Here is a 23899-nt window from a genome sequence, read left to right as displayed (position 1 = left end):
TGCCACTTGAACTATGGCCAAGAGAAGTCCACGTCAACTCACAGCTATATCTATAACCAAGGTAGGAAGAACAGCTATAATTAATAAATAAAATAAAATAAATAAAAAAACCCCAAAGTAATAAACTTCTCAGTTACTTAAATTAATCTACTAGCTTTGGAAAATGAAACAGCTTGCACATATGATGTAGAGGGGACAAAAATCAGTATGTACTCATTTTATGCAGTTACTTTTTTTTTTTTTCCTGTTTACCTGTTTACTTGACAAGGATTCCTGAAAATAAAACTCTTAGAAATTCCTGGGATTTAATGGCCTTAAACATAAATTTAGGAACTTGAGTCATCCCTTTTTGAAAATTATGACATCTGTCTTAGAAATCAGGGTTATAATTTGTTGATTTAGTCCTCTTTTCTGACGTTTCGATGTTGTTGTACTTTTACAGTATAAGCCCAGGATGGAAAGGTACAGTACCCTGTGGGTACTCTTTGAAAACTAGAATCCCAGAATTTCATGTTTATTGTGTACCTTTTTCAAGAAAGTTTGTTGAACAAAATAAAAGTTGTTAAACTACAATTTAACCTGGGAAAAAAAGTGGTCAAGCTAATAAAGTAGCTGCTCTGTTATATAAATCAGATCCATATCTTTGTTGTACGTGACATGATTCTGAACTTGCATTGTGCTAAAAGTTGTTAAAGTTATATTGCAAATGTTAAAATAGCCAAAAATATAATTTGAGAAAAATCAAGCAGTGTTTTATGCAATAAAACATAATCAGTCCTTCTTTTGAGTGCCAGTGTATTAACTGTCAAGAGGCAGCTTACTTCAGACTTGTAATCATTTGGAAAAAAAATACTCCCATCACCCGGTTGTCTCTTATTATTGCATTGTTCAGTTAGAAGGTATTCTCAAAACACATCTGGAAGATGTGTACATGGATTACAAAGTGCCTAATAAGAAGACAGTGACATCTTAAACTTTTATAAGGAACCATACACAGATTCTAGAATCTGATATTATGTAAATAGATTTTGACTCAACATAAATTTTGTTACTCAAATCTTTTTATGGACCCAACAGAATACAGTAGCACCACCAGCATTATATGTTGAAGCCTTTTAATGCTGATGTCCATTTGCTACTTTTATGTTCAACATTGCCCAGGACTTCCAGTAACTTTCACCCTTAAATTGAAAATCAAATTACTGTGAGAGAGAGGCTTTTCTCCTTCCACCTCTTTAGTAATAAAAGTACCAGTAACCCTATTCCACAGCCAGCTGTTACTTGTTAGAGTCACATTGCTGAGCTGGTACGCAATATTCTTTTGTATTACAGATATGGAAAGATTTTAGAGAAAAGCTTAGTTTGACCCATGAATAAATAAAGGCAATGTTTTTTCCTATCTCCTTTTTTTTTTTTTTTTCCTTTGCTAGATCATTTGCTTTGACTTTCAGGTAAGAAGTATGTGCATAGAAAGTAGGAGTATATTTTTTTTCTAGATGAAGAATAGGGCAAATCTTTTGTAATGGAATTACACAACCATGTTAATGAAATATGTTTTGTGGGCTCTGTTTCCAGTTTTTCCTTCTCTTCTAATTAATACTTAGAAGAATAAAACTTTCCAAGTTCAAAACAAGAAAGTGAGTATGAAGAAACTATTGCAAACATCTAGTCAGAACATGACTCAGTTTCAGTCAAATGGATAGAATTTATTTTCTTCAATACAAAGCAGACATCAGAAAGAGTTCAGATAAAAAGGTTTGAATAGTGCAAAATCCATGATTTGACAGTACAGTAAATGTAGCCCAAAGTCTTACTAAAAAATCAGAAATGGGAAAATGAAGAACATATTGTAAATCCTCATAGGAGGCATTAATCTGCAGGTTTACATCTGATAACCTGACTTTGTTACATATATCTCAGAGGTGAGATACATGTCTAGTCTCATTTATGTTAAAGAAAAGTCTAATCAGGACAGTCAATAGATCTCAGAGAACAATTTGGTTGAGCAAATATAGGTGTCTAATCTAAGGTGAGTATTTCTGCAGTTTCTGCTGGTAGAAATATATAATGTTGACTATAGCACATATATTATATGTATATATAATATTGACTGTCATGTGGGTTTGGATGTACAAAGTAATTGACATTTAGAGAGGAAAAAAGTAAATATTTTAATTTGGAAGTGGATTTCACTTGATCTGACACAGAATAATGATATCCATAAAACACTCCTGGGAGAAGTATATCATCATATACATGTATGACATTAAAATGTACAGTGAAATACATTTTTCTAAAGAGAAATATTGCTATATAAAAATATATATAAATATATATAAATATATATAAATATATATAAATATATATAAATATATATAAATATATATAAATATATATAAATATTGCCAGTCCTGTTTAATATCTTTAATGATGATCTGGATGAGAGGATTGAGTGTACCATTAGCAAATTTGCAGATGACACTAAGTTGGGGGGAGTGTTGATGTGCTAGAAGGCAGGAGGGCTCTGCAGAGGGACCTGGACAAGCTGGAGAGATGGTCTGATTCCAAGGAGATGAGATTCAACAAGGCCAAGTGCCGGGTCCTCCACTTTGGCCACAACAACCCCATGCAGTGCTACAGGCTGGGGACAGAGTGGCTGGAGAGCAGCCAGGTAGAAAGGGACCTCGGAGTTTGGATTGACAGGAAGCTGAACAGGAGCCAGCAGTGTGCCCAGGTGGCCAAGAAGGCCAATGGCATCCTGGCCTGGATTAGGAACAGTGTGGCCAGCAGCACCAGGGAAAGTGATTCTTCCCCTGTACTCAGTGCTGGTGAGGCCACACCTGGAGTACTGTGTCCAGTTCTGGGCCCCTCAGTTCAGGAAGGATATTGAGGTGCTGGAGAAGGTCCAGAGAAGAGCAACAAGGCTGGTGAAGGGACTGGAGCACAAGTCCTATGAGGAGAGGCTGAGGGAGCTGGGGCTGTTCAGCCTGGAGAAGAGGAGGCTCAGGGGAGACCTCATCACTCTCTACAACTACCTGAGGGGAGGTTGTAGCCAAGTAGGGGTTGGTCTCTTCTCCCAAGCAACCAGCAGTAGGACAAACTCTGCCATGGGAGGTTTAGGTTGGATATTAGGAAGAAATTTTTTACAGAGAGAGTAATCAGGCATTGGAATGGGCTGCCCAGGGAGGTGGTGGATTCACCATTCCTGGAGGTTTTTAAGATGAGACTGGATGTGGCCCTTAGTGCCATGGTCTAGTAACCATGGCAGTGCTGGATCAAGGGTTGGACTTGATGATCTCAGAGTTTTTTTCCAAACTGGTTGATTCTATGATTCTATTTTGAAAAAAGAAAGAAATTGGTATAACCTCATGAACCTTTTATCTACATAATTACAACCTCAAGGAAGATATTAGTCTTTTCAACCTGGGAGCCAACTTTTCATATTTTATACTAATTTTGGCCTAGTCTGCATAAAATTTTGACTTGTTAGTTATCAAACCACTTTTTTTTTCTCCAGTTTTATGGAATGACATGTTGGCCACAGATTTATATTTCACCAGTATTTTCGTTGGGTTGACCCAGCACTGGGCATTTACAGCCCAGAAGCCAATTATATCCTGAGCTACATCAAAAGCAGCGTGGGCAGCGGGTCAAGGGAGGTGATTCTACCCTTCTGCTCTGCTCTGGTAAGACCTCACCTGAAGTGCTGCATCTGGTTCTGGAGCCCTCAGTTAAGGGAAGTCATTGACTTGTTGTCCAGACAAGGGGCACAAAACTGGCCAGAGGGCTGGAACACCTCTCCTGTGAGGACAAACTGAGAGAGTTGGGGTTATTCATCCTGGAGAAGAGAAGGCTTCAGGGAGACCTTATTTCAGCTTTTCGGTGCTTAAAGGGGGCTTATTGGAAAGATGGGGACAGAGTTTTTAGTTTTTATCCCTGTTGCCATAGGACAAGGGATAATGGCTTTAAATTGAAAGAGGGTAGATTTAGATTAGATAGAAGGAAGATGGTTTTTACAATGAGCAGAAGAGTTTTCCCAGAGAGGTGGTAGATGACCATCCTTGGAAACATTCAAGATCAGGTTGGATGAGGCTCTGAGCTACATGATCTAGTGGAAGATATCACTGCTTGCTGCAGGAGGGTTGGACTAGATGACCTTCAAGAGGTCCCTTTCAACTCAAACTAATCTATGATTCTATGTTTCAAAGATGTAAAGTGCTTAGGGGACCCCTAGAGTCCTCTGCCACAGAGAAGACCTACAAAATGGAGCATGTGGGATCTGAACTAATTTAAGGGAGGTATGCTCACACAGGGTGAAAATATTTCAGCTGTTTCTTCAAGGAAATTACCGAAGGACTGTATTCTCTTGTTGAACAGGGTTTGATAATTTTTTAGATGTTACAAGCTTGAAGGCTCAGGTAGTGCTCTCACATTCAAAGCCTCTGCTAACATCTTACACTTGTCGTTTTCTGCATTTCATTTTTATTCTAGAGTTATAAAAAACCCTACTTGCTGTGAAGATCCATTTGTTACAGAAATTTAGCAAAATTTTTATAACAAGAGGTGTAGTAATTGCAGAAAATTCAGCTAGAGCAAGATTGAGTTAGGTAATATTCACCTGATGGTTAGACAGTTGTTGCAGAGAAACAAGCTAAACCAAAGCTCCTGGCAGGCCAAGATCAATCTGGGCAATTTTTACTCCTGAGGCCCTGAGGAGTTTGCACAGACTCTGTGGCCAGTAATACTATACAGGGCTACATTAGTTCTATGTGAAATGCTTTACAATCCATCTACTTGTGTAAATAATACGTATTTTTTGTGGGAGAAACTAAGATAGTCTGGGAAAAATAAAGATTTCCTGACAATTAGTCAGGATTACTGTGTGTGTTTGGAGCCTAGTCAAATTCCAGTGATCAGTTCTACTCAAAGGCCTTGTAAATTATCTGGGTTACAGGACTGAATGCCTCCTCAAGAAGCCTGCAGACAGCATCAGACCGGGAGGAGAGGTAGATACACTGGAAAGAAGAGCCAGTATATGGAGACACCTCAGTGGGGTGGAAGATTGGGCTAGAAATAATTTCATGAGGTTTAACAAAGGTAAGGGGAAAGTACTGCTCAGGGGATGAAATAATCTCCAGTGCCAATGCAGGCTGAGGTATAGTTTTGCTGAAGTGCCTCTGTGGACGGGAAGATAAACATCAGTTAGCAGTGTAGTAGGGCAGCAAGGAAGGCAAATCATGTCCTGGGCTGCATCTGTAAGAGAAAATTCAGCAGATAAAGCTGTGTGATTAGTTGGAATTTTATAGACAACATGTGGAAAATTTGGTCCAGCTGTGTTTCCCCCAGTTCAAATAAGGAGAAAAACTGTAATATTGAAAAAGGCCCGGTGGAGGCCCATCACTGATTATTAGAGGACTGGAGAATTTGATGCGTAAAAATATTGAAGAAATTGTGTTCATCCATTATGGAGAGTAGATTGCTGAGGAACACGTGCGAGTCTAATCACAGTCTTCCAGAACCTAGAATGTAATTACTGCAAAGATGGAGATATTTCCTTTGCAAGAATATATAGCGGCAGAACAACATGCACAAGTTTCTTCAGGGGGAAGTTCCATCTAGATTTAAGAAACATAATCATTCCTATGAGAATAACGAAATCTTGCTATAAGTTGTCCAGAGGAGTGATAGGATCTCCTTCACTGAAAATATTCAAGACAGTTTTGACACAGCCGTGACTAACCTAATTTAATGCCTTCTTTCAACAGAAAGGCGATCCCAGAGCTCCCGTCTAACCTGGACTTTTCTATGATTCTGTCATTTTTCTTGTTTATATATTTCAATTGAAGGTGATTTGAAATATATGGTCTGATGGAACATTGGTATTAGAGCTGTATGACTGCAAAAAGCTTTGAGGTTTCACAGAAAGAAGTCTGACAGGAGGGATAAAAAAAAGACACTCCCTCAAAGAAGCCGTCTACAATCACTACATCCAAAGTCTACAGAGGTTAATAAGAGTCTTTCTGTTACCACAATGGGCTTTAGTTGTTCCTTTAAGTGTTCTGGCCTATTCTGGTATTTTTTTCGTCTTCTTTTTCTTTTTCATTCACATATCTGTTTTCTTGTGCATATCTTGTCTAAGAATGCCTAGCATTGTCCGTATTCTGTCTGCACAATGGACTCAGATTTTTTCATTTCATACATCATTTACAACTTGCTACCATTATTCCAGGAAAAAAAGAGCATTAATCTTTATGACTCTGGGAGAAAAAAAAATTATGTACATATATGTATGGAATTGAGGTACATTATCTATGTGCTTTAATACCAGAAAACGTTGTATAAAAGAAGATTTCTATCCTAATTTTAATAAATAAATAGAAGATAATATCTAAAACAGAAGATATTTTAATGAATAAATGTAGATATTTTAACATGGTTTTGAAATTATATCCGTAAAACCAGAGAACATGCCAATATAACTATTCATTATAATATATTAGCAAGTGTTATTAGTTCTAATGTAATAGGCACTAATAAAAATGCCACAAGCCAAAGGATTTGAATTTGTAAGGAGTTCTATGTTAAGAGAAATGGAAAGAGGGAAGGCAAATTTTTTTAAAACATTCTGCTTTAAAGAAGACCAACAAAAGACTCTTCCTATTCAGTGGAGCTGGCTGTGAATGTAAGGATCGCTCAAGTCTCTGTCTAGCATGCTAATCAAAAGGCCATCCTTGGGAATAATAAGACACTTTTTTTAGCATGTACAGCAGATTACTCATTCAATAGTTCAGTGCTATTATCAGTGTACAGTTTACAAAGGAGATCCAAAATTTGGGATGTATGTTTAGGGAATCCGAATACGTAATGTCTAGATACGCAGAAGACCCTAAAATCAACAGATTTGGATTCATTTTAGTAACTTTTTTATTTATCACAAATCAAACAACATGTACCTATCTAGGTTTCAGAGGGTTTAGGGGATTGCCCTAGGTTTTTAGGGGCAAGAGATAAGAACCTCTGATCATTCTGTGATATATCTCCCAGACAGGTGTCTTAATTGACTACAGAGTGTCATGGTTTGAGATAGTCTCAAAATCCAATTCTCTAGCTCCATCCCCCCTCCCACATCTCAACTTAATGTGAGATGGGTTTTTTCCAGACAAAACACACCAGACTCAAAGTGGGGGAAAGGGAATATATTACAATGACTGTACAAATAAATACCATATCACATTATACACACGATCACAACTATCTCTACTATGACATATGTATTTACAATGATCAGATCTCTTCTCCCCTCCAAATAAAAGTCCAGGAGGGAAAGAAGGACAGATCCCTTCCAGTCCTTAAGCAGCAGCTCCTCTTCTGTCCTCCATGCAGCAGTAACTGGGTTGTTGTAGCTGGATCTCTGTTCAACATACACAAGGGGGTCTCCAAGCCCCTCGGCTCTCCTTCGGTCCAAGCGAAGGCCTCACCTGTGGACTGCCAGCAGGGACAAGACTCGCATCACCACAGGCATATCACGAAATGCAGGGGCATCTTCGTGAAAGTCCCTTCCTCAGGGGATTCAAATTCCCGTTTGCAGAGCTCCGTGCTCTGTCTCCAGGCAGCGGGGGGGGGGGGCAAAGCCCTCCTCCACATTCCTTTGGCTGTCCTGGTCCAGCTTCAGGACGCCTTTGAGCTTCTCAGCTCCTCTCTGTAAGTGCTGTAGCACTCCAAGGCTCTTCCCAAACAGGAGTCCATCTACTCCTCCTTTCTCGGAGGTCTCAAAGGAGTTTGAGGGGCTGGTACAGTCTCTTACCCCAAACTCTGTCTCTCAGCTGCTGGCTCTCTTTCTCCTGGCTCTGTCTTCCAGGAGTCTTCTCTGCGGTGCTGCATGTTTCTGTTGCTTCTTGGTCTTATCTCTGACTCTCTGCCACCGTTTCTCTGGTCAGTGTCAGCTGCTGTTCTGTGCCCATGGAGAAAACATCTCCCAGCATAACTACAGGCACCTAGCCCAGCTTTATGCTGTTCCAGGTCCCTGCAGCCCCCAGCCGGGGGCTGGGAGGCCCCAGAGGGCCCAAGGGGCTTAGAGCCCCTTCCTCGTGGCTCTACAACATGGCCACCTCTCCTACAACAACTAAAACTACAACTCATCTCTTCCGGTCTGGTTGTGATATGTTTACATTTCTGCAGGAGCGCCCATTGGGCAGAATTTCAAAACTTCCAAGGGTTTCCACCCCTTGGGGTCTACCACTTTTCTCAGCCTCTGGGGGAAAACAAGATTCAAACCACGACAAGAGGCATCCTAAGTACCTAACACTTTAAGAGGCTAATGTTATCTGCAATCGATCATGTTCTGAAGTTAAACTGGAAATGTAAAATGTATGAAAAAATGAAATGGTGAAAATGCATAGGTTTAAGCCTTAAACAAAGTCACTAAAGAAAATGAGAATACTTTCATTGACTTCAAATTATTTAAATGTATCTATTAAATATACCCAGTTATAGAAAGGTGACTAGAGTGTAGAATATTTTATTTTAAAATATACCTCCAGTAAAAGAAGACAGTAAGGTGTAAGGTTCCTATTGCCTTCACATTCTGCAGATTTTTGTAGGAATAAAAATCAATCTTTTGTTATGAAAGCTATTGTATTTTTTAATTCTTCAAAATAAAAAATAAAATAAACATAATGTTATTGAGATTGGATAGTTTTCCATAAGACTAATTTCCTTAGTAAATGAGTTCCTGAGTTTTTGTAGTTAACATTGAATCCGCCTGTAGTGCAGAAGATAGAAAATTATTAAATAAAGATACAAAAATGTATCAGTGTTAATCACACCCATAGGAAATCAAGTAAAATATGCAGATTTTTTGGTTTCCTTTTAGACATGACAAAAATACTGGATTTATCATATATTGCAATTCAACACAACAATCTGTAATACATTTGAATGAAAGCTGTTAAAAGGCCTAAAAATCCCCATTGTTCATAAGATATAAATTTAAAAACACATTTAAGATCAATTCAGTTTTCTGTTTGAGAATAATAATAATCATTTGTAATGAGGTAACACTAAGGAATCTATTTCTATTCTGGAGGATACTACACTGAACAAGAATAACTCTATTCTTCTATTGTTTCCTTCTGCAATACAGAGAAGAGATTGAGAATAACAACAGTAAAATCAGATGAAATGAATAAGTCTAGCATATTTCCTATTACATTTATGTCTGATGCCTATTATGTAACCACAAGACTTCTGTGAAATAGAAAGGAAAAGAGTTAAAAAAATGTTAGGGTTTTTTTTGTTGTTTTTTGTTTTACAGGATACACCAGAGTGTAAAAACAAAGGAAAAATGTTCGTGATTAATATTACAGTGACAGCTGGGTCCATCCATAGTTCCCCATCCTGTTATGTGAATTCCAGAAGACTTCATTTCACTACTTGATTGTACTGCTCATAGTGTATTACTGCATGGAAACTCATTGGGCCAGCTCCCAGGAATGGGTCATTTCAACCAGAAATAGATTGCAATAGACAAATGAACAATTGTGCTGAACTTAAAATATTTGTCAATAGAATATTTGCTTTTATTTTATTGCAGCCATTTTATGTTGAATATGACATTTGCCATTTTTTACTTCAACTGGATGAGTTAATTTTTCATCTGAATAATTTTTATTTGTACATGGTCCTTTACACATTTCCAAGTTCATTGCGACAATATTTTGATTCTGCTGAGCTGTCTTTAAACTTTCTTTATTTTTTCTCTCCCTCAATTTCAAAGGACTTTTTTTCTGTGCATTAGAAACTTCCTGCTAATATCACAGAATCATGGAATTGGTAAGGTTGGAAGGGACCACGATGGGTCACCTGGTCCAACCTCCCTGCTCAAGCAGGCTCATCCTAGAGCACATTGCACAGGATTGCATCCAGACGGTTCTCGAATATCTTCAGTGCCGGAGACTTCACAACCTCTATGGGCAAATATGATTTCTTTTTTAAAGATTAGATTACCTTTCAATCAGTTTTTAGTTCTTCTTGAAGTATTCATATCAAAACCCCAATGCATAACACGTATCTTACTTTCTCTAACAATTACTGTTTTTCAGCTCTTGTCTTTGGAAAGGAAATTTTTTGTAATCCCAAAGGAAGATTGACAGTCTTCCAGCTGAGCTATAGCTCAGCTACTTGCAGCATTGTTCCTTTTCTTAGTTTTCTTTGCAATGGTGGAACCTTTCTGGGGAACTATTCGACCTCTAAATTTGTCAGAGTTCCAGATGTAAGGAGCTGTTAGTGCTACATCTATGTAAAAAAATATATAATACACTTTGTAAAAAAATATATATGAAGATAATTACAAGTCTGTAATAATCTTTATGAATTTATAGATGAAGCAGTTGTGCAGTCTTCTCAAGGTTGAGTTGCACTGGTGCATGAAAGTATTTGATGTTAAAGAAAAAAAGGTAAATGAAAATGTAAAGTGGGCAGCAATACCTTCTAACCAAATAAGCTCGTCATTAAACCTCTAGAGATTGCAGATGCAAATGATTTCCATTTCAGCTTTTCTGAATTCAGAAAACATTTCTTTAGTCATGCCTTAAAGATCTGCACCAGTAGCCTTCTCAGATTAGCATAGCTCACATTGAAGATCACATCCTAAAGGGAATAGTTAATTTTTCTGGCTTGAAGCAGGGATAATTAAACAAAATGCAAAAGAGAATCTTTATGTTTTCTTCCATCCGATCTTTCAGATTTTATTCTGAAGGGATTTTTTAATATAAAATATTCCTTTAAGGAATAAGCAACTCAGATAGATACTGTGTTTCTATAGAGACATTATAGCTATTTCTTGATTTGACTATTTATGGTATGGATATTTGAGTGTACAATATTGTGAAGTAACCATATCTCTGTTCTCAAGTTTTAAAGAATGAGAATGACTATTCCCATTGGTGAGTCCACTGGAATAATGGCCCAGAGGGTTTTGTTTGCCTATTTAATTTAGCAAAGAACACAGATGTACAGAGCTTCAGAAAGAAACAAACCCCTGTCTTCTTTTTATGTGAGGGGAACATAAAATAGGGCTATCAAAAGAGCTTCATTTGTGCAGGTTTTTGACCAGGAATTCTTCTCATTTTTAAAAGCACTTATACTTTTTGAAAACTCAAATTTTTCTGTGTAGGCAGCCTGATGTGGGAAAAAAAAAAGAATAAAAAAAAGAAGTGGTGTGGAAAGAGCTGTTAGAGATAACCTTGATAGCAATTAAACAGCTAATGTATCACAGAAATTTGGGATCTGGGTGCTCAGATAGGTCAGTGAAATAAAGCAAACTCTCATTATGTCATTTTTTTCAAGCATTACCTGAAATTGAAATTATAGCACATTGAAGACAATGAATGATGATAGCACTCAGTAACATTTCTCAAGAGAGCTGAGATAGGTTGGCTGAATATATTTCTCATCTGGGAACTGAACACCAAACTTTGATATGAGAACAATTTTCTGGATGGGAGAGAGGTAAATGGTCTGGTACTGGACTGTTTATCTGCTAGATAAAGCTGCTGGGGAACCAAGGTAACAGTTTCCTGATCATCTCCTGCCCCAAGATACTAGAACTGTTTTATTTATTATGGATCCACATGCAATAATAATGTGCTTCATTTTCTAATAATAAATTTTTCTTTGCTGCATATACAAAACCAGACTTCACCTGACTCTAATGACAAAGTTAAGGATCTGAGGTAGCTGTAGCCCAGTGATTTCAATCTCCTTCCGATTCCTCTGTAATTGATGAAGACAACTAGGTGTTTATCCCAAGGGAAAGAGGTGGGGACAGTCAGTTATAAGGGCACCAGGAGAATATAGTTAGTGATTTGAAAAATTTTATCTGGGTATCACGTCAGCAATATTAGTTTGAAGATGAAAAACTTACTTTTTTATTTCATAGACCATTTGACCAAAGCTGTGAAGTAGGTAGGTAGGTATGGCCATTCTTCACGAACGAAGATTTTGGGAAAGGTCATTACCCTTCGAGCCTGCGCAGTGGATTTTTTAGGTGAGACACAGTGTGCACTGAACTGAGCCCACCCTTTAATCCTAAGGTTCATCTGCCGGGGCCGAGCGAAGCTCGGATGGTGGCAGCGAGGTCCTCAGGACGTAGGTTTGTTTAGATTGACCTTCTCTTAGATGGATGGCCTTACAGGGCTGACGAGCTCCATCTGCCTGGAGGAGTTCCCTGACGGGAATCGAACCCGGGCCCCGGCGGTGAGAGCGCTGCATCCTAACCGTGTTACTAATAGAAGTGTTTAGTTTTGTTTCCCCCATTATTCAAAATTTAGGATATTTTTTAGAATGAAAAGAATTAATAAACTGTCAGTTTTCACTGAACAATTGACTGGATCATCCAAGGAACTGGAGAACTTCATAAAGTCTATTTATTGTATTACTCTCTCATTTTATCATGATTTCTGTAGTCAAATTTATATGTCTTTAATAGATTGGGTTTTTTTGTATTTTGCTCTCTCTCTTCCTCTATACTAAAGGAAATGGAATATAGGAAAACATGGCTTTGGAGCACATTTTTTGGAGGCAATTTGACTGATTTATCATGTGTAGTTAATTAACACTCTTAGTTTCATTGCTTCACAGCAACATTTCACTTTTCATTTTAAGATTTACTTCCAGAATTAATCACTTGTAATTTATTTATTTAAAAAAAACCCCACTAAAAACCAAGAAACCAAAACAACCTGGAGTAGTCTTTTAGCATAGGAACTACTAAATAAAAATTACTTCTGTGTTCATTGTAATATCAATGTTATTTGTTACAATAAGACACGTAATGGGTGATATTTTATCAGATTGTAAAAAAGGTAATGTTGGATTATTGACATTATTGAACCTATTCCAGCATTCTGTTTCCATAAGCAGCTGCCTCTACTTGATGTTTCAAGTAACAACAAAAGCCACCATAAAGCACTTGTCCATTGTTTAATGTCATAATGAGAGAAGAAAAGTTCTTTCCTGATTCCCACAGATTATCAATTTGTGCCCTGAAGCATACGATTTTATTTTAATTATGTTAGCTTGCATAGTTGCAACTGTTATTAATGATCATGAAGTTGTAGCATTGCCATGTAAATGTATTGGAGAAAGAAATAGGACAACGTAAAAGGTAACCTTGACAGCAGTAGGAGCTGTGGAGCCCAGCAACCTGGCCATTTACTGAAGTGTTGAAAATACAGTTTTAGTACTAGGTAGTACATATCTAATGCAAGAAGGAGGAGAAAGGAGTCCACATTCTTTAGAGTCATTATGGTTTTATGGATCGCAAGTAGGTCATCTGAAGGTTTCAGCAGAAAATGTGCAATGGCTGGCATACATTCAAATTGCCAGAAGGTTTAGGTGATGGCAGTCTAAATAAAAAGGGATGAACTGATATGTTATTCTATCTGAGGAAAAAATCTTTTCAAGTTGTGGGGGTTTCGTTTAGGTTTTGCCTTTTTTTTTTTTTTTTTTTTTTTTTTTTTTTTTTGCTTTTGTTTGTTTTCTTATTTCTAGCATCATGTTTGCTTTAGTTATAGTTTTGGATCAAGAGTAGAGAAACAGTACTCTGCTGCCTCTAAAGATCATTTTGGAGGAAAACTGGGCAGGGGTATGCAGAAAAATTTAGAAATTAAAAACTAGAAATTTTTTCATAGGCTATGCGGAAATGAACCTTGAAACAGTTGGAAAAGAGCTAAATGAAAATCCCTCTCCAAAAGTGACAAAAAAGTGTAATCACAGGATGAATGAAGGCTTTGCATTCTAATGGAAAATTTTTAGAGTCTAATATGGACATGTCTAAATGTCTACTAAAACCTATGTCATTAAATAGATTGTCACCAAAAAAAACCCCATTTTATACAGAAGCTACATCCTGAAAGGATTAGAAGAATAAAGGAATTTAAACATTCCCTTAGTCTTTATATTCAGATTTCCCAACATGGTTTATTATTCTTATTTTCCATCCATTTCAATATGCATATGTGCCATGTTGCAAAGACTAAGCATATTATACAATTTAGGAATTAAAGATTCTTCATTTAGCACTGTGGAAAGAACCAACAACTGTTGATTATTAACAGGTGAAAATGTGTGATACTCTGTGTCTTTCCATTCTAAGTTAAGTTAGCACAGTTACAGTCTTCCTCCAGTGTAATTGTGACTAAGTGAATAAAATGTCAGTTGGGATGATGAAATAAGTGTAGCAAGATGGTGCCAAAAATTAACTGCCGAACTAGCAGCTGCATTAGCATTTTTATGTTTGCTTCAGTCTTTGACTTTAACAGTTTTGAAAAATAGCAAAGAAAAGCACTCTGTACTCTTTGTTCCTGGGTAGACCCTTCAGAAGGAGTCTAGCAGTGCCTCTTTGGAGTAGACACTATGACTGAGGTAGCAAATTTCTGAATATATGTTATTTCAAGAATGTTTGACATTTTGCCTGGGAAGCTGTCTTCTAATCCTGAAAGAAGAACAAGCATGTTTTTGTACCAACGAAGCAGAACCATTTTGTTTTGTCTCTGAGGATGCTTACCTCACTGCTCAAGACTATCAGTAAAGAAGTAATGAAAAATTCTTTTCCACAGCATCTCCAATAAAAGAATGTATGACACTGTAGCCATGTGTGATCTGTTCTTCTTTTAAAATCAGTGTGTGTTACTAATGCTAAGTCTTAGTGGAATAAGAAATTATTTGGCAAGATACATCCAGCACCGCTACATCCAAAAAACAACAAATTTGTAATTCATATCAATACATGGTTATAAACTAAATAGATACCAATATCAAAGTTACAAAATTGCTATAAACATTATTGTATATTGTATTGTATTATACTATATGTGTTTCATATATATGTTATATATGTATATGTTATATATATACAGATGTTTCTGAAATCTATTGTTGTCAATTATTAATATATATGGAATAAGAGTACATGCAACCAAATTATATAAAGACTGTAGCAGACACATCTGCTCTTGCTTGGACTTCTCCCACCCCAAAACCAGAGATATTGAAAGTTCAGGAGGCTCTAAAAGTGTTCTCGCAAATGACTTTTTACCAACATAAAATTGTGTCACACCCTAATGAAGGAACCTATACATGAGACTACGGGCAGAGCTGTCTGTAAATTCTGTAGAAGACTACAAGAAACTTCAACAGAAAATAGATGGATGATTAGTAATGTGCTTGAGAAACTCATATGCAGATTGATCACTCCTGTCTCATACTGCACTGCCGCCTGTGTGAGCATTGCCATTAAAGGGAACTGTAGGGCATTTGCCCTACAGTTTTGTTGTTGGGTTTCTGACAAGGCTGCCTGTCTTTAAAGACTGGCTGTTTCACGTGAATGCAAAGGCTTATGCCAATCTTATAGCATGTTTATATTGGCCCATTCCTTTGCAGAATATGGCAAAGATAAGTCAAATGAGGAAGACAAGAAAGAAGCATTTATGTCATCTTCCATTGTTATCACTCTGTCCATATTCAATCTACGCAGCACCTTGGTTTTTTTTCTTTCCAAGAAGAGAAATGTTACCTTTTCATTTGGTTCAGTTTTTCCTACTCTTCCCCTGGAAATGTATTAACATCATATACCATATTTTCCTAAGGAAGATCAAAAAGTGAGGGAGTCTTTTTTGGTAATCTCTGTCCATCATTCTTTCCTTCATTCTCAGTTACCAGGGTGAATTAAAAATTTTAAGTATTGGAAAATTTGAAAGCCTATTTAATTTTGCAATATAATTTAAATACTTTTATATTATTTGGTTTCTGTATATAGAGACCTGTTCTACATATCAAAGAATAATAGATTTTTCAAAAGAAATTCATGAGCAGTGACATTTGCAGTGCATCAAGATCCTTAGCTACTTTGGCTCACGTGACAGATTCCTACTGAGATATTGAAATAATACAAAAATGTTATAAAATGCAGTGAGAAATCTCAGCTCTCATCAGAAAAATTAATCTGCTGCAAAAGTTGAAACATTTTAGTGTAAGGTCTTTGTGTAAAGGTTCTTGCATCAGTTTCTTGTATAAACATAATAAATGTGTGCCTAATAACCATCTTTGTTTGAAATATAAGAGAATTTTCAGCAGTAGTCCTTTGAGTCCTGTTAGGTTTATATTACTAGCAGATGTTTCAAACTGTTTGTTAAAAGATATTTGGAAGCAAGTCATGAACATTTATCTCCCTATAGAAATCCAACACAGTATACCAAACACAATACACAAAGAGAGAAATTCATATATTCATGTGTCTGACATTGATTGAAGCAATGTATACAATGAAGATTTTCATTGGGAGTTGTTAGCAAGAGTGTTTCAAAAGGGAAAGTTGTGCTTGCAAATGGTTTTTGAAGTTACGTTATAAAGGGGGTTCAAGATAAAACAAACAAACAAAAAGTTTTCTCTTATTTCATAGAATTTTGAACTCTATGTCCAACTACTTCTCAGATCTGTCATCACAGATATTTCATGTAACTAGTAAAATAGTAACGGGAAGAAACTCTGAGGAAATTGAGGTTGCCTGGAAAAGAATAAGATCTATGGTTAGTATTCATTTGTGCTAGTGAAAAGATTATCTATGCTAGTTATAATTCATAGGTTTTAGGTACGGAACACATAAAATTATCTGTGTAATTTGAATAAAGGGAAATGTGGTACTTAATGTACCATGGATAATGAATTCATTATTGCCAAAACTCCAGTCATACATTCTTTGCTACTTTAATTCATATGAAAGCAACTATACCGACTACTGGGAGGAATTTAGAACTCTTACTTTCCTGGGACATCAGGCTAATTTTTACTAAGACTTTTCTCAGGGACTCCATTTGGTTTTGTTTGTGGTTTGTTTTTTTTTCAGTGGAGCAAAGGAATTAATATTTTGCATCCATTACTTGAATAAGGTGTTATAGAAGCTTTTCGCCAAAGTCAAAAGTAACAGAAATAGATTTTAATAAATTTTAAAAAATCAGTTTTTCTAAGCAGCTTTAGGAAGAAAATTAGTAAGATTTAGTGCAGACACTGAAAAATCATTAACAATATTTGGTTTGTAAAAAGTAACAATAAAAGCTTCCCCCATCCCCTTCTGGCTTCAGTTTTCTGCAGAGACTGGGGATAAACCTGCATAAATGTATTTCTCATTTCTATGGCAACTACCAACAACTATTTTATGACACTAAACATTCAGTAACAATTCATTAATCATGAATGAGAAGTATCAGAGGCTAAATAAGTATCAGAGGGAAAAGAGTATCAGAGGGAGAATAAGGTGTGGAAGGGATGCTTGTTTAGAAAACATTTATAGTATCAGTGGAGAATTCAATGTAAAAATCTCATAAAGATACTGTAGAGCATTTATTTACTATTCCTATCAATATACAGTCGAGTTAAAGTTGTTACTGTGTAGCACTAAGTCTGATGAGAAACTTGTTTGAACATGTCTTAGGATGGCTCTTTGTGTGGTCTCTTTGTAAACACGTGTTTCTTCTTCCCAACACCCCCCACAGCAACTGTTATCTCCCATGCAGGAATGTCCTGAGAAAGGTGTCCTGAGGTGTCCCATTGGTCCTTGTTAACCCTTTCCTGTGATTGGGTGTTCCTGTAAGCCCCTTGAGACTTCTAATTGGTTAACCTGTGATTCTCCCTAACCCTATAAATGTGACATCCCCAACAATAAACACTCTCTTGCCTCCTCCCCACGCCCGGTGTGCTGTCTCTGTGCCTGCCATGGGACCACGTGGGTGCTGGGGGGAGGGGGGAGCACCTCTCCCCTCCAGGCTCGGGGCCTGAAAAACCCTGTCGCTGGAGTCCCCTTTCCCCGTCCTTTCAAGACGTCGGAATGGTTCTTCAGATGGAGAAGGAACCACAACTGGGCTCCCCCACGTCGAGGGTGGGGAAAGGGATCCAGATTACTGGGTTTGGAGTTTTTTAATTAATTTTATATTCTTATTTTTTCTTCCTTTCTTTGGGCCATGGGCCCTTGGGTCCATGGGCTCTGACAAGATACATCCACGAGTGCTGTGAGAGATGGAGGACAGTATAGCCTGGCCACTCATGATCATCTCTGAAAGGCTGTGGCAGTATGGAGGGGTGCCTGGGAACTAGAAGGAAACAAATGTTCCTGTCTTCAAAAAGGGAAAGAAGGACGACACAGGGAACTACCAGCCAGTCAGTCTCTCCTCAATTCCTGGAAGGGTAATGGAGCAGCTCATTCTGGAAGCCATGCCAATTCACATGAATGAGAAGAAGGTGATCAGGAGTAGTCAGCATGGATTCACTAAAGGTAAATCATGCTTAACCAACCTGATTACCTCCTAAAATAAACCAACTACCTGGATGGATGAGGGGAGAACAGTGGATATTGTCCACCTCAGCTTCAGAAAGGCTTTCAACAGTCCCTCACAAAATCCTCATAGACGAAATCAGGAAGTGTGGACTGGAGGAGTGGGCAGTGAGGTGGGTTGAGAAGTGGCTGAACAGCAGATCCCAGAGCGTCATAATCAGTGGCTCAGGGCCTGGTTGGAGGCCTGCCACTAGTGGTGTCCCCCAAGGTTCAGTACTGGGCACAGTGTTGTTTAACTGATTCACCCTTGACTTGGATGAAGGGGCAGATGCCTCCTCAGCGAGTTTGCTGATGGAACAAATCTGGGAGGAGTGACCAATACCCCAGAGGGCTGTGCAGCCCTTCAGAGGGACCTTGACAAAGAAACACTGTCTGAATTTCAACAAAGGCAAGTGCAGGGTCTTGTACCTGGGGAGGAATAATACCATGCCTCAGTACAGGCTGGGGACTCCTCAGGGTTGCTGGAAAGGGCTGGGGATGCTGATGGACAACAGGCTGTCCATGAGCCAGAAGTGTGTCCTTGTGGTCGACAAGGAGGTATATTTTGCTAGGAAAGAAGGCAGTAGAAGAGGGACTAGCCAAGCATTTTAACATAAAGGACAAATTCTGACACTGAAACTTAAAAGGAGCTTTCTGAAAGGTTCTGGGTAATAATTCAGGGCAAAAGCAATAGGAACGTTAACATTATAGGATTCCCCATAAACCATACAAAATATGCTTTTTGTGAGCTACCTCACATCACTACAGATATTCACAATAGAGACCATTGCATGGGAGCTGATAATTCTAAGCACTCTCCCTGGTAGTAGAAGAAAACTGGTTCTTACTATCTGCTGCAACTTAGCATGAGCTGAATTGCATTCTAGGAGTATCTGTTTCACTACATCAACTACGCAGAAAAGTGTTATCATAGTAGATATTTGCATGTGGTCAAAATAATTACTTCTTCCCAAAATATAGTAAGAGATTGCTGGGCTGACTTTTAACTGACTGCAAAAACAAGAAGGCATACAGAGAATGAAAAAGTTTGTTAATAGTGGGTCCACTATTATGAGAGTATGAAACCATTGGTAGATGATGACAAGAAGGTCCACATGCTAAGTAATTTTTTTATAATTTTTGACTAAAATACCAGCTGCAACCTAGAAGTAAATATAGATAAAACCAACAGTGAAAGATTTCCGCCTTGAATAAATCAAGAATAGGCTAGACGCTGCTTATATAATTGGTTTCTTGTATTGTAAGAGTGATGGTTTTTATTCTATGCAGTTAAAGAATTCACTGATGAAATCAGACCACAAATAGTAGTTATTTTGAGAATTTATGGATCAAAGATGACAAAGGCAATTGTTGTGGCACATTTGAAAAAAAGATATGGAAGAGACGGGGCCACAGAATTATGCATCTTTCAACTTTAATTTTTAAATAGTGACTGGAACAATAGCACCTATAAATAAGAAAAAGATTTATCAAAAATAATATCAATAACAAACCACCTTAAAACAATCTAATTTAATTCTGCCATAGGATAATAGGTCTTGTAGACAGAATAGAAGTAGTAGAGTCATGTAACTTAGCTTTTAAAGACTTTTAACATTGTGCCTCATGATAGTACTAAGAAAGCTGGGAAAAAATGTTTGAATGAAAAGCTTGAGGGTGGAATTCCAGCAAATCTGGCAAGGAAATTTTGTCTATGTTGTAGCCTTGAGTTCACTGCCAAAAGAATGTGAGGTATCAGTAAGTACAACAAAGAACTAAAAATTCTGCTTGGGAATGAGTTGTATTCTTCTCAATGGATCTTCAGCTGTGGAGTAAAAAGTGTCTCTCAATTTTAAATCTATATAGTCTATACGTAATAGGACAGAATGTCCTACCAGAGACAGCCGGAAAGATTGGATAGTCTCTTGAGATTCCTGCCATGTATTTGTTCCTTTGCACATCTAAATGTATGTGAGAATAGGCAATAATTTTTTGACTTACAGGTTTTATTTCTCTATTCATTTATGTAGTAAACAGTTTTGGTATAAATAGGATTATTTGCAGTTAAGTGCATTCATTACTGGGTTTTTTGTAAATACATCTAATTGTTGGTTAAAGACAATGCGTGATTTAGTACTTGCAGGCAATTCTTAGGTCAAAGGCAGAAGCAGATATTTAGTTGTATGAATGGTTAATTACTCAGACGTAAATTAAGAAACATCAATCTCCTGTTTTTATGAACATGCTATTTATAGAGATCAGAAAGAGATGGACTTTTTTACAGAGAATTTGAAGCTTTGATGGTGGATTGCTTTGTGAGGAGCTTTTTGGATTATATCTATGCTGTATAGTATTTACTAAATTAAAAAGTTAAGTTTTAATGCTAACACTACAAAGAGTTTGAAGTCTAATTCTAAGGAAGGTTCAAATGATGCTTTGTGCCTCTAACTACACCATATGGTCTAAATGCTGAGTATTTTATAAACATGCCTGACACAGCTCTAAATTAGGTCATGGCTACAATAGCAAAATCAAAGTAAAATTTGGGTCAAAAGGACCTGCTTGTCCTTTCTGTGTAACACAGAAATCATTCAATGCATAAATCATGTACATCTGCATAGATGTCTAATTTGTGAATCACGTTTTTGTCATTAAAATTTCACATGTTGAGTAAAGGCACAGTCTTCCATCAGTATCAAGTTATACTTTACACAGAGAAAAAATGTCCTACTTAGAAAGAAAAACATGTAGGCATAAGTATTAAATCCATAGTTAATAGGTCCTTACGTTTTTTTTAGATCTTTCCACTGAAGCTGGATTTAAATTCCCATGTTCTGCAGTTCAGTGACTAAATTCATTCTCTGCATCTGCTGTTATTACTTCTTTCTGGGTAGTCTAATTTTCTGCAATACTGTATATTAATCCAGAATAGTCATATATTACATAATACATATGCAATAGCTGTTAACATTGAAAAATGTGGTAATTTCTTTCCTCAGAGTCTCTTAATCTTTTGATGAATATCACTGGTATGATACAATATTGATGGGTCTTGGCAGACCCAGAAACTTTGGACAACCAACTGCAGAGGATACCTAACATCTCAAGAATGTATCTGCATAAAGCTCAATTTCTTAAGCAAGCTTGTCTTGAAATGCTTTGGAGTGGCTTAGCTTAAAGTGGTATTCAGCTCACCTAAAAATTAGATTATCTAAAAGTTACGTATCTAATAAAACGTAACTTTTGGGCTTTGACTAATGAAATGAGAGAACTCCCACTGGGAAGATAACCATGTTTTCCTAAAATGGATATCTAAAGTTGAGTCAATATAGTCCAGGGCACTGTCCAATGTGCCTGTCTGTGTTGGTTCCCTAACAGTCCCCTTTGGGTATATACTGGCTCCTTCACTGTCCACATACTCAGATACATATTTTTACATTTTCAGGGGAAGGACAACCCAGACTGACCCTGGCATGGCTACAGAGCAGTGAGGATCTAAGTAAACAATATTCAATAAAACTGAAATATACTTGGATGACTATGGTAAGCTGGTCTCTATAGGTTCCCAGCTCTTTCTGGTGCCTGTAGATTTAGACTTAAACTAGGCAGCTAATCATTTAAGAAATACTTTTAGTTATTGAATATATTTCCCAATCTGTTAATTTCCTAACAATCCACTGAGCTAAAGCACTGAGGAAAATAAGTGTATCATGATATCCAGCACTCAGTTCCATTTCAGTTTTAATTTCACTGAAAGTTCTTTATAGAACAGAGAAAACATTTTATTTGTCATTTGCCTCAATTTTTATTAGCAACAAATGAAGTCTTTAATGTCTTGGAAAGATGATCTGGAAGATTCCCATGTTTTTGCAATACCTTAATGTTAAGTAGCTTTTTTGATTTCTCAGAAAGTACTTTTATAAAGCAATGACTCATGAATCTTGAGTGCACTTAGTGATTTCAGCAAGTCAGTGTGGTATTTATTTCACATTCATACCAATATATAGTACCATTCAAACTGCTTAGAGGAGTCTAACTTGTAAGCAACTCTTTTCGTCAGAAAAGTACAATAATTTTATTACATAGCATTTTTTTTCTGCTATAAGTAAATAAAACTAAGAATGATAAAAAGATTAATATTTAATTTAGTATGATGTGATATGTGCTAATGAAAAAGCATAATCAAAATTCAAATATTATAAAAAATAGCATAAAATAAATATATAATACAAATAATTATTTTTCAGGGTATCTTTCCACAGATATGTGAGTTTACAAGTGTTCTCTGTTACTCACACTTTTAAGTACTGCTTTTCAGGATATTCATAGTGAAATTTTTGAGATCATTATATGAAATTTCCTCAGCCTAGATGAGATTATATAGCATCCTGTCCAATCATGTCTTGAAAAACTCCAGTGATGAGAACTCTACCATGTCCCTAGGGAGGTTGTTCCAGTCACTGACTGTTCTCACTGCAAAAATTTCTTATTAATCTTTTTTAAGATCATTAATTATGATTGCCTTACAAGTCTATCTCTGGTATTGAGCCATTTGTTGTAATGCAAAATAAACCCTTTGGACCTTCACTAGTCTGTCCACATCTTTTTTGAATGTTGGGTACCAGAAATAGACACAGTACTTCAGGTGTGGCCTTACAAGTTCTGGGTAAAGTGGGATGATCACATCTCTACCGCTGCTAATAATGTTTCTGCAGATGCAGCCCAAGAGCCAATTTGCCTTCGCTGCTGCAGCCGCACACTGCTGACTCATGGTCAGCTTGTTGTCCATCAGGATCCCCAGGTCCCTTTCAGTGATGTTGCTCCCCAGACACACAGATTTTGGTCTGTTCTGGGCTCTTTGGTTCTCTCATCCCAGGTGCAGAACCTTACACTTGTCTGTGTTAAACTCATAGAGTTCTTGCTCACCTGCTCCTCCAGTCTGTCCAGGTCTCTCTGTAAGACGGCTCTCGCTTCTGACAAATCCACCTCACCACCAGTCTGGTTTTGTCAGCAAACTTGGTGAGGCTGCTTTCAATCCCATCATCCAGTTCCTTTATGAAGATGTTCAACACCATGGGGCCCAGTATTGATCCCTAGGGGGACCCCACTTGTGTCAGGTTGCCAGTCCGAGTGAAGAGCACTGATCACCAACCACCCTCTGAGTGCAGCCTGTTAGGCAGTTCCCTACCCATCCCTCTAACCACCCACCCAAGATGTACCTTGCCAGCTCGTCCAGGAGAAGGCTGTGGGAAATGATGTTGAATGTTTTGCTGAAGTCCAAGTAAGCAACATCCACAGCTCTCCTCATGTTGACAGAATGTGTTATTTTGTTGTAGAAGGCTATCAGGTGAGTCTTACATTGGTAATTCCCAATTAACTACTACATTGGGTTCGTAATAGTTTCTAGGAAGAGTTTTTCTGCTACTTTCCCAGGAACTGAAGTAACTCTAATGGGCTTGTAGTCTCCTGGGTCTTCTTTTGGACTTTCCTGTGGGTGAGTATGACATTTGATGTCTTTCAGTCATCAAGGACATC

Source organism: Pseudopipra pipra, chromosome 1, assembly GCF_036250125.1.
Source record: "Pseudopipra pipra isolate bDixPip1 chromosome 1, bDixPip1.hap1, whole genome shotgun sequence".
In the NCBI taxonomy this organism is placed as follows: domain Eukaryota; kingdom Metazoa; phylum Chordata; class Aves; order Passeriformes; family Pipridae; genus Pseudopipra; species Pseudopipra pipra.
Note: the sequence above shows the minus strand (reverse complement) of the source record.